The 10,628-nt window shown below is 57.8% G+C and overlaps 1 pseudogene across 1 annotated transcript in view; it reads left to right on the top strand.

The window, feature by feature from the left end:
* Window positions 1–2,841, top strand: part of LOC105524522 — a 3,415-nt pseudogene extending 574 nt beyond the window's left edge. Inside the window, exons 2-3 of the transcript XR_001003780.1 lie at window positions 1,455–1,780; window positions 2,073–2,841. The product of XR_001003780.1 is annotated as a putative uncharacterized protein encoded by LINC00482 (transcript). The remainder of the gene's footprint in view (window positions 1–1,454; window positions 1,781–2,072) is intronic.
* Window positions 2,842–10,628: the final 7,787 nt, after the last annotated feature.

The raw sequence follows: 10,628 nt of genomic DNA, 5'->3' as shown, positions 1-10,628 counted from the left end.
GAAGGGGAGGGGAAAAGAAAGCGGGAGGGGAAAAGAAAGCGGGAGGGGAAGGGAAAGGAGAAAGGGAAGAGGAAGGGGAAGGGGAAGGGAAGGGGGAGGGGAAGGGTCTTTTAGAAAGTCATGAAGTCTTCCCAGCCCTTCTGCTTATGTTGCTCAGGTTGTAGTCACAGGACCATGCCCGGTGCACTCAAGGATGGGGAGGTGATTGCCAGCTGGGAACGGCACAGTCAACAATGACAGAGATGCCTCCTGGTGGGGAAAGCAGAGGATGGATGCTGGTCAGCCGTCACTCCAGGCAGTGGGAAGGTGCTCAGAGGCCCAGGAAATCAACTCTGGTGGGCGCTGGCTGTGCAGCCGGTGCTGGTGCCCTGAACACGGCAGAGGGTCAGGCCAGGCCTCACTCAAAGGAAGCAGGGAGATAGGAGTGGGGCTATGGGCTTCTCTCGAGAGCTGCCAGGCAGCCATTGCCATGCTGTGCCCCCAGCTCTGGCACTGGGCAGCTCCTGAGGCCCAGGGAGGAGCGTGACCTGCCCATGGTTCCACCATCATCGAATGCGAGTCAGAGTCAGACCAATGCTGTGACTCCAGGACAGTGCCATGTCCACTCCTGGGGCTCAAAAAAGCATGACAGGGATTTGGGGGACAGGGGCGTTCACTTCTGCCCTCCAACAGGCTGACGGGGAGGGTCTGGTTTCTCCGCTCGCCTGTGCTGAGACGGTGCTGGGGAGAGGCAGGCAGGGGCCCCGGCCCCCGCCAGGTGTTCGCCAGCCCAGGCTCTGTCCTGTCCAGGCGTGTCCTGTCCACCCGCCTCCCTCTAGGGACCATGAGGCAGGCTTGGAGCACTGAGCTCAGGGCCCTGAGCGCTCTAGAGGGACAGCTTCCTCACACCACGTACCTGCACTGAGCTCAAGTCACTACTGTTCCTGACCCCCAACTCAGATATCCCTTTGCAGCCCCCACCACCCAAGCAGCTGCTGTGCAAGGACAGAGGCTACCAGGGCACTGGGGACACGTGGCACAGGCCAGAGAGCTCCTGAGGTCTGGGAGGGTGCTGTGTCGGGTCCCAGATGGACATACTCTAAGAGTACGCCCAGTCTCAGGGTCTGAGGCACCCACTGGTTCTAGAATTCTCTCAGGAGAAGAGAGCCCTTCACAGCCCCCTTCATCACAGGCTGTGTGGCCTCAGCCTGGCCAGCCCTGAGACCCTTCCAGCTTGCGGATCCCCCTCCTACTTCCCAACCCTGACTCTCCCAGAGTGGACTGGCCAGCTCTGGGTCTGGTCCGCAGGCAGGAGCCCTGCCCAGGCGGCCCCTGTGGCCGGCCCTCCTCTCCCCGACTCCATGCACATCTGTAAACACCCTGCACGCCTCAGGGCCTTTGCCTCTGCATCCTCTGCCCAGGCATCCTCTGTGCCATCTGCTGCACCCGGGTGTGCTCTCTGGGCCCCTCTGCAGGTGCCTCCTCTGCTCCTTTGGGAAAGCCCCACCTGTCTTGAGGTCCCCCCACACCTATGCTTCCCAGCACCTTGGAGACCCCAGAACCACTGAACAAAGAGCATCGGGGTCCTGAGCTGCCACACGGGGGACCCCAAGGTGGCAGGCTCACAACAGCACAAGCGTCCTCCTGCATCTCCCAGGGCTGGGAGCTGAAACCAAGATGTCCACAGGGCCCTGCTGCCCCCAGAGGCTCTGAGCTGAGCCCTCCCACCTTTCCAGCTCCTCCTGGTTCCCATGCTTCTCGGCTTGTGGCCGCATCACTCCAGCCTCTGCCTCTGTCTCATGTGAGTTTCTCCTCTTCCATCCTTATAAGGACGAGGGTTGTTGGGCTTAGGGACCCCGGGATGATCTGGGATGACCTCGTCTCCAGAGAGCCTCTCCATGACAACCACAAAGACCCTTGGTCCGATTCGGAGATTCTGGTTGGACATCACATATTGGGAGCCGCCATTCCTCCCGCTACACAAAGAAACCCCTTTCCTCCAGAACACCTTTCCCTGCCTGACCAGCCCTTTGCAGCACTCACCCCTCCTAACAAACTTGGTTCTGTTCCTTTATGCTACCCCGCTGCCCTAGGCTGGGATCCCCGGAGCAGGCCTGGCTCTGTTCACTGCTCCCCCAGCCTCCTGCTGTTTCCCACACGCAGCCACCGTACAGGGCAGCTCATCCAACGACCTCCCCAACCGCAGCCTCCAGGAATGTACACCCTGCCTCAGGGGCTCCTCCTGGGTCCTGGCTGGTGGAGGGCACAGCCGTCGGGGAAGGCCCTCAGCTGCAGGATGGGGCCCTGCCACGGAGACTAGGCCCTCTGAGACAGCGTGGCCGGCTCAGATGTCAGCAGCTCCAGAAATGAGGCTGGGACAGATGGTGCCTGGTGATGCAAGGGGACTGTGGGGGCCACAGGGGACTCTGCTCACCTGGACCTACCGTGGAGGCCAGGGAGGGAGATGGACTCAAAGGGTGGAAGGGCCCAGAGAAGGCATGTTTGCAGAGCAGTGGCCGCATTTCCAGAGCTCAGGAGCCCAGCAGGAATCCCCTCCGGTCCTGGGGCCACCGCCCTTGGGGCCGGGGGATGCTGCAGGGGAGGGCAGAGGGCAGAGAGGCCAGGAAAAGCGAGGCGCCCGCCTGCAAGTCCCCAAGGACGGGACCAAGCCCGGGCCCCTTGGCCAGAGCGGCTGCTTGGTGGGGCAGGCAGGAAGGGGCCAAGGACAGCGCCAAGGGGGAGCAGGTGAGGGACTCTGGCGGCATCTGTGGGAACTAGGGCACGCTTCTCCCTGCCCACACTTTAATCAAGGACATTCCTGCGGTTCTTGGACAAGTGTCACACATTACATGGGTGTCGTGAGCTGGGCTCCGTGAGAGTGCACAGGTGGCTCAGGCCCCCAGGGGTAGCCGGGGGCAGCGAGAGAGCAGCAAGACCTCAAACCCCAGCCAGGATGTGCGGCGTGAGTTTCCCCAGCTCCAGGAACAAGGTCCCCAGACGGGGAGCTTCACACAACAGAAACCACCTCGCAGTTCCCGAGGCCAGAGCCCATCGGGGTGGCTCCCTGATGCCGTGAGCCAGGACTGTCCTGGGCCGCCCCCTCTTCCGCAGGCTGAGGCCATCCTTGGCATCTGTTGGCCTGCAGCCGCCTCGCCCAACCTCTGCCCTCATGTCCACTCGGGCCCTCCCTGTGTGCATGTTGGTGTCTGGCTCTGCCCTTTCTACTGTGGGGCAGCTGTCATCGAGGATGGGGCCCACCACACCAACACGGCCTCATCGTAACCAAGTATAGTCGGCAGTGATCCTATTTCCCAATAAGGTCCCATTCTGAGGTCCTGGACTTCAACATGTGAATTTTGGGGGCCACAACTCTACCCTGGCATGCAGAGAGAGAAGGTGGGTGTGGAGCCCCTCAGCGGGAAGTCCCTTGGGAAGTCGCCGGCCCCCTTGGTGGGGGAGTTGGGATGTGGGTGTGAGGGTCCTGGGAACAGGGAGTCTACCTACCGAGGCTCTGCCAACAGCTATTTCTAAATTCCTCATGGAAAATACCCTGTGGCCCTCCTCATCCCGGAGCGAGTGACGGCTGGAGGGTGTCTGAGCCAGGCTGGTGCCGGGGAGCAGATGTGGGTGGCCCACCTCAGCCCCCGTTCTTGTTCCCTGCCTCCCAGGAAAGGGTGAGAGTGGGCAGAGCCGGCCCTCCTGGGTTCTCCTTGGGTCCCAGAGCCACCTGGGGAGGGGAGGCTGGACCCCCGACCCTGGCCAGACAGCTGCAGGTCTCTCAGGGCTGACACAGAACAGCTGGGCTTTGCCAGGTGTCCCTCAGCCTGACACGCGGCCCGGCGGGGCGGTCTCCAGGCCTCCCAGGATTCTCAGCTGCGCCGTCTCTCCAGTCCCCAAACCCGGGTGGTGGGCGCCAGGGGACTGGACCGTCAGTCTGTGGAGCTGGGGCTGCAGCTGGTGGTGTTTCTAGCAAGGGTCTTTTGGCTGCAGGGAGGGGCCTCTGGAGGCCAGGGGTAACCCAGCCGGAAAGCCTCAAAGGCTCCCCCATTCCTGCCCTGCACAGAATCCACCGCCTCCCCATGGTTCCTCCAGGCCCTCTTCAGACATGACAGGCAGTGCCTGGGTGCCCAGGCTGCTCAGCACACCCTGGGCCTCAGCCCCACCCAAGCCTTGGCCTGGCATGGGAGTCACCAAGGGAACACACACAGGCCTGATCGAGGAGAGAAGCCCTGGGGCAGCGGCTTCTGGAGCTCTGGCCAAGGATGGGCTCTGAAGCGCACCCCTGCCCGGCCCAGAGCACCAGGCCAGGGGCAGGGTGGGGGCACAGCCCGAAGCCCCCTGTGAAGTCTGTCCCCCTTCCTGGAGCCTCAGTTGCCCCTCCAGTGCGGCCCTTGGTGGGAGCCCAGCTGGCCCCAGCGTGGCCATCAGATGTGGGCGGGCCCTGGTGGACTCCACTGTGTCAGGTGACATGGTGGCGCTCCGGCCGCAGGCTGTACCCCAGCTGCCGCATTAAGAAGGGCTGTGGATCTAAATAAAATCCAGTCTCTCTGCTGGACCTGTTGTCAGTCAGTTTTCTGGCTCTGGGGTTATAGAAATGGGGAAGAGACCCCCAGGAGGCAGGGTGGACTGGACAAGAGGCCACCAGGTGGGGCCCTCCCCTCCCTCCATGGGATACCACCCTGTGGGATTCTAAAGGTGGGGAGTCCACTGAGAAAGGGAGATGGGAACCAGAGTTCCTAGACAATTCGGCACCTGAGTCCGGGTGAACTTTTTTTTTTTTTTTTTTTTTTTTTTTTTTGAGACGGAGTCTCGCTCTGTCCCCCGGGCTGGAGTGCAGTGGCCGGATCTCAGCTCACTGCAAGCTCCGCCTCCCGGTTTTATGCCATTCTCCTGCCTCAGCCTCCGAGTAGCTGGGACTACAGGCGCCCGCCACCTCGCCCGGCTAGGTTTTTGTATTTTTTAGTAGAGACGGGGTTTCACCGTGTTAGCCAGGATGGTCTCGATCTCCTGACCTCGTGATCCGCCCGTCTCGGCCTCCCAAAGTGCTGGGATTACAGGCTTGAGCCACTGCGCCCGGCCCCGGGTGAACTTTTAACTCCTGCCTGCTGGGGTGGTGATAGCCCAGGCCCCACCTGAGGCTCCCCCTGCACCCCAAGCCCACTGGGGCCCCAGTTTGGATTCCGAGAGGCCATCCTGGCCTCTGCTTATGCCCCCAGCTTGGAAGTTGGCGAACCAGGTGGGAGAGCATAGGACTGCCCAGTAAGCAGCGCTCAGGAAGGAAGGGGCCAGTCCTCACTGGGGCTCCTACACAGGACCTCCCAGAAACTGCACGGCAGACACCAGGGTTAAACGGGCTTCAAGCCGGCAAGGTGGCTCATGCCTGTAATCCTAGCACTTTGGGAGGCCAAGGTGGGTGGATCACTTGAGGTGAGGAGTTCGAGACCAGCTTGGCCAACATGGTGAAACCCCGTCTCTACTAAAAACCCCACAAAATTAGCCAGGCGCGGTGGCAGGTGCGTGTGATCCCAGCTACTCGGGAGGCTGAGGCAGGAGAATCGCTTGAACCCAGAAAGCAGAGGTTGCAGTGAGCCAAGATCACACCACTGCACTCCAGCCTGAGTGATAGAGTGAGACTGTCTCAAAAACAAAACAAAACAAAACAAAAAACCAAAACAAAAATACCAGGCTTCAGCTGTCCAGGGCACCTGGGTCGTGTGGCTCTGTGGGCCAAGCTCTGCCCACCCTGGCGCTCCTGAGCCCACCCACCTCCCCCAGGCATTCTTTACTGAAGCAGGCCGGGGCTTGTGGGGGATTCCACCGCAGCTGGGGCTCCTCATGTCTTCGGTGGGAGTTGCGGTGGGGCAGAGGGTGCCTGCATACCTGATGTGGGAGGAGGAGCCTCACCACAGACGCGCAGCGAGTGCAGCAGACCCATGCTCTCAGAGACCGAGGTTCCCAGAGGCCACAGAGGTCCGAGCCAGCCCTCCAGCCCTCTTCCCAAACGGTGCCCAGGGCTGTCATCCCCTGTGACCTAACGGAAAGCTGCTGCCCTTGAACGTCGGCGGTGGGAGCCCCGGAGTGGGCTCAGAGAGGTTCTATAGCATGCCTGGGTGACACAGCCTTGGTGCTCAGGAAGCCACGCACGGCTCCCGTGGGACAGTGATATCCCATCAGTTCTGGCGATCACACTGCGTGTGGGCATTAAGGCTGGAATGTGCTGTTTGGAAGATGGCCACGGTGCTTCCTTTCTCCTCCTGTCCTCCTGCTCACACTTCATCCCAAAGCATTTAGGCTGGGCAGGGTTGGGGGCAGCCCAGGGTGGGGTGCAGGAGCCTGAGGGAGGTGGGGGTGAGGGAGTTACAAACCAGGAAGGGGCAGCGCCAGGAGGAACCCCGGGCCGGGATCTGTACAGGTATTTGGAGGTGCTGGTGCGAAGCCTCAGTGCACGTAGCCAGATGCAGTTAGAGAGCTAGAGGTGGATGTGTGGTGCACACACACACGCGTGCAACACCACCCACATATACACCAGGCACACACGTGCAATACACCATCCACCCACACAGGCACCACACACACGTGCAACACACCATCCACCCACACATGCACCACAGCACGTGCAACACACCACCCACACACACACACGTGTGCAACACACTATCCACCCACACACCACATACATGCATGCAACACACCATCCATGCACACACGCACCACACACACGTGCAACACACCATCCACCACACACGCACCACACACACGTGCAACACACCACCCACCCACACAGCACACACATGTGCAACACACCACCCACCCACACAGCACACACACGTGCAACACACCATCCACCACACACGCACCACACACACGTGCAACACACCACCCACCCACACAGCACACACATGTGCAACACACTATCCACCCACACACACGTGTGCAACATACCACCCACAGAAGCACCATACACATGCATGCAACACACCATCCACATACACTACACACACGTGTGCAACACACCACCCACCCAGACACGCACCACACACACGTGCAACACACCATCCACCCGCATACACAACACACACGTGCGTGCAACACACCATCCACCCGCATACACAACACACACGTGCGTGCAACACACCATCCATCTACACAACACACACGTGCGTGCAACACACCATCCATCTACACATGCACCACACCCATATGTGCAACACACCATCCACTCACACACGCACCACACACACATGCATGCAACACACCATCCACCCACACACGCACCACACACAGGCACCATGGACACACACACATGCACCACACAATCATACATGGCCATACACACCACACACTATACATAGATACACACTATATATACACATCCCACACATGCCATACACACACATGCACAGATACATGCACACATGCACCATACACATACACCATAGACGTAACACACCCCCCCCACACCACACACACATCATACACAGCCCCCCCATCTCTTCTTGCTCTGTCCAGCGGGAACCCAGGTGCCACAAGCACACCCAGCACACAGATCTCGGCCACTAACTCCCCTTCCCCTCAGGAGGTTCCCTCTCCCAGAAACCAGGGCTCCTGGGGAAATGGCGAGCCCAGCCTGGGCAGGAAAAGCACAAGAACATCCCTCGGAGCCAGAAGCAAGAATGCTGGGGCACGTCAGGGACACTTGGGAGGACCCAGTGGCCAGCCGACGGAGCTCCTGCAAGGTCGAGCCTGCGATAACCTGAGCATCTCAATAGCGAGTCAGGGGCCCCGACCCACAGAGTAAGGTAGGAACCCTGGGCCCATATTGCTGGAGGCTGACTAAAAGCTCACTAAGGCCCAGGATACTCAGTGTGGAGACGCCCCAGTCCCCACAAAGCACTCAGCAGGTCCACAGAAGGGGTAGCTGCAGCGGAGAAGCCTAGCCCAGCAGGCGACAGGAAGCTCAGGAGCCCTGGGTCCCACAGCCACTGTGCACCACAGGTGGGACGCAGTGTCCAAAAGGCACTTCTGTGACAGGGATACATGGCCTGAATCTCAGCGTGAGGGTGGCCGGCAGCATTGTGGCCCCCTAAGGTGTGCACCCCTCATCCCGGAACCCGTGAATACGTGACCTCACTTGGCAAAAGGGACTTTGTGGATGTGATTAAGGTTAGACCTTGAGATGGGAGATGATCCCAGATTATCCAGATGGGCTCCATTTAATCACACGAAAACCTTGGAGTTGGAAAAACCTTCCTCAGCTGGGCCGGAGATGGGACAGGAGGACTGGCTCCTCTCCATGGGGAAGGCAGGGAAAGGGACTGTGAGCCAGGGAACAGCAGGCCTTCAGAAGCTGGGGATGGCTTCAGGGGACAGCCAGAAAGAAAACAGGCACCTTGGTCCTGCCACCCTAAGGAGCTGGACTCAGCCAACGACCAAAGAGCAGGAAGCAGGCTCTCGCCCGGAGCTTCCAGAAGGCAGGCAGCCTGCCGACACCTTGACCTGTGATGGACTTCTGACCTCCAGAGCCCAGGCGTAACGAATTTGTGTTGTTGGAGCTGCTTAGTTTGTGGTAATTTGTTTAATGAAAAACTACTGCAATGAGCAGACATCAAACCCACATCGAAGGACACAGGGTTGGTTATCGAGCACCAAAATTCCTCAGAACAAAGAGCTAAATAGGAAAATGAGCAAAAATGAGTAAGCATTTCACGGAAGAGAAATGGACAATAAAAATGTGAATAAATAATTCACCTAGTTTGTAACAAGAACAAATTAGAGCCACAAAGAGATTCCATTTCATTCACTGGACTGGCCAAACTGACAATAACCAAATGTTGGAGTAGAGGCCCGCAAGCGAAGCCCTGAGGCCGCACTGTGCCAGCTGCTGTTTTTGTAAATAAAGTTTTATTGGAACACAGAGACGCCCACTTGTTTACACAGTCTCTGGCTGCTTCTGATCTGCAATGGCAGAACTGGATATTTGTGAGACCACTTGGCTTTGTGAGAGACTAATGACACAACTGAATATTTGCGAGAGACCATTTGGCCCGCAAAGCAAAAAATATTTACTACCTGACTCTTAATAGAAAGTCTGCCAACCTTTGCTGTAAACCAGGAAGAGCTCTTACAGCTACTTTGAAGAGCAATTTGGCAAGATCTAGTGAAGTAATTTAGGTACGCATACGCTCGACTCTGCCATTCCACTTGTAGGTATTTACCCGAGAGACACATGAACAAACACACATTCAGGAGACAAGTTTGTTCACCGCATCGCTGTCTCTAAGGCAAGTGATTGGACACAACTCAGGTGCCCTCAGCAGGAGAAGGGATGTGGATCTGGGCTAGCTAAGTAACGGAGTTCCGGCCGGGCGCAGTGTCTCACGCCTGTAATCCCAGCACTTTGGGAGGCCGAGGCGGGCGGATCACAAGGTCAGGAGATCGAGACCACGGTGAAACTCCGTCTCTACTAAAAAAAAAAAATACAAAAAATTAGCCGGGCGCGGTGGCGGGCGCCTGTAGTCCCAGCTACTCGGGAGGCTGAGGCAGGAGAATGGCAGTGAGCCGAGATCGTGCCACTGCACTCCAGCCTGGGCGACAGAGCGAGACTCCGTCTCAAAGAAAAAAAAAAAAAAAAAAGTAACGGAGTTCCACAGAGCAGCAAGACTGAGACTCAGAGCACGTGCAACATGATGGCAATTCTTGTAAACAAAGTTGAATTGGCCGGGCGCGGTAGCTCATGCCTGTAATCCCAGCTCTCAGGGAGGCAGAGGCGGGAGGACAGCTTGAGCCCAGGAGCTGGAGACCTGCCTGGGCAATACAGCAAGACCCTGTTCTCCACAAAAAGGAAAAAAAAAAAGACAAAAAAAGAAATTTAAGTGTAACAAAGCTGAATGAAAAAGAAAGTTGCAGAAGAGCACATAGATGTAATTCAATTCTTACAATAGTCCAAAATGCAAAGGTGCCCCATCCCAATACACTACTGAACTAGTCAGGTTACAGCTTTGGGTTCATGAAACAGAGTCCAAAATCATGGTGAGCCCAAGGAGCTGGTTTGTCACTCCCTCCTGGAGCAGCTGGGAGGAGGTAGTTACAGATGGGCATGGCGGTTTGGCTCCACGAGTTGTCCAGGGATCCAGGGTCCTTCTAGCTTGGTGCTCCACTCTGCCACGGTATCACCCTTGTCTGCACTGTCCGAGATGGCTTCCGACCATCATGTCTAGGTTCCAAACAGCATGATGAAGAAGCGGCAGACTCCCTCCTAAAAAATGACCTAGAAGTTTCTCCTGTCATTTCTGCTTCTTATTGTTCAGAACTTGGTCACATAGCCAGCCCTACCTGCAAGGGACACTGGCAAGGGTCTTTTTTTTTTTTTGAGATGAAGTCTTGCCCTGTTGCCCAGGCTGGAGTGCAATGGCACGACCTCGGCTCATTGTAACCTCCACCTCCCAGGTTCAAGCGATTCTCCTGGCTCAGCCTCCCGGGTACTTGGGATTACAGGTGCACGCCACCACACCCAGCTAATTTTTTGTATCTTTAGTAGAGATGAGGTATCACCATGTTGGCCAGGCTGGCCTCAAATTCCTAACCTCGTGATCTGCCCGCCTCAGCCTCTCAAAGTGCTGAGATTACAGATGTGAGCCACCACGCCCGGC

This window comes from Colobus angolensis, unplaced genomic scaffold, assembly GCF_000951035.1.
Source record: "Colobus angolensis palliatus isolate OR3802 unplaced genomic scaffold, Cang.pa_1.0 Scaffold1, whole genome shotgun sequence".
Classification (NCBI taxonomy): domain Eukaryota; kingdom Metazoa; phylum Chordata; class Mammalia; order Primates; family Cercopithecidae; genus Colobus; species Colobus angolensis.
The sequence above is the reverse complement of the archived record's forward strand: the minus strand, read 5'-3'. Positions and strand labels throughout refer to the sequence as shown.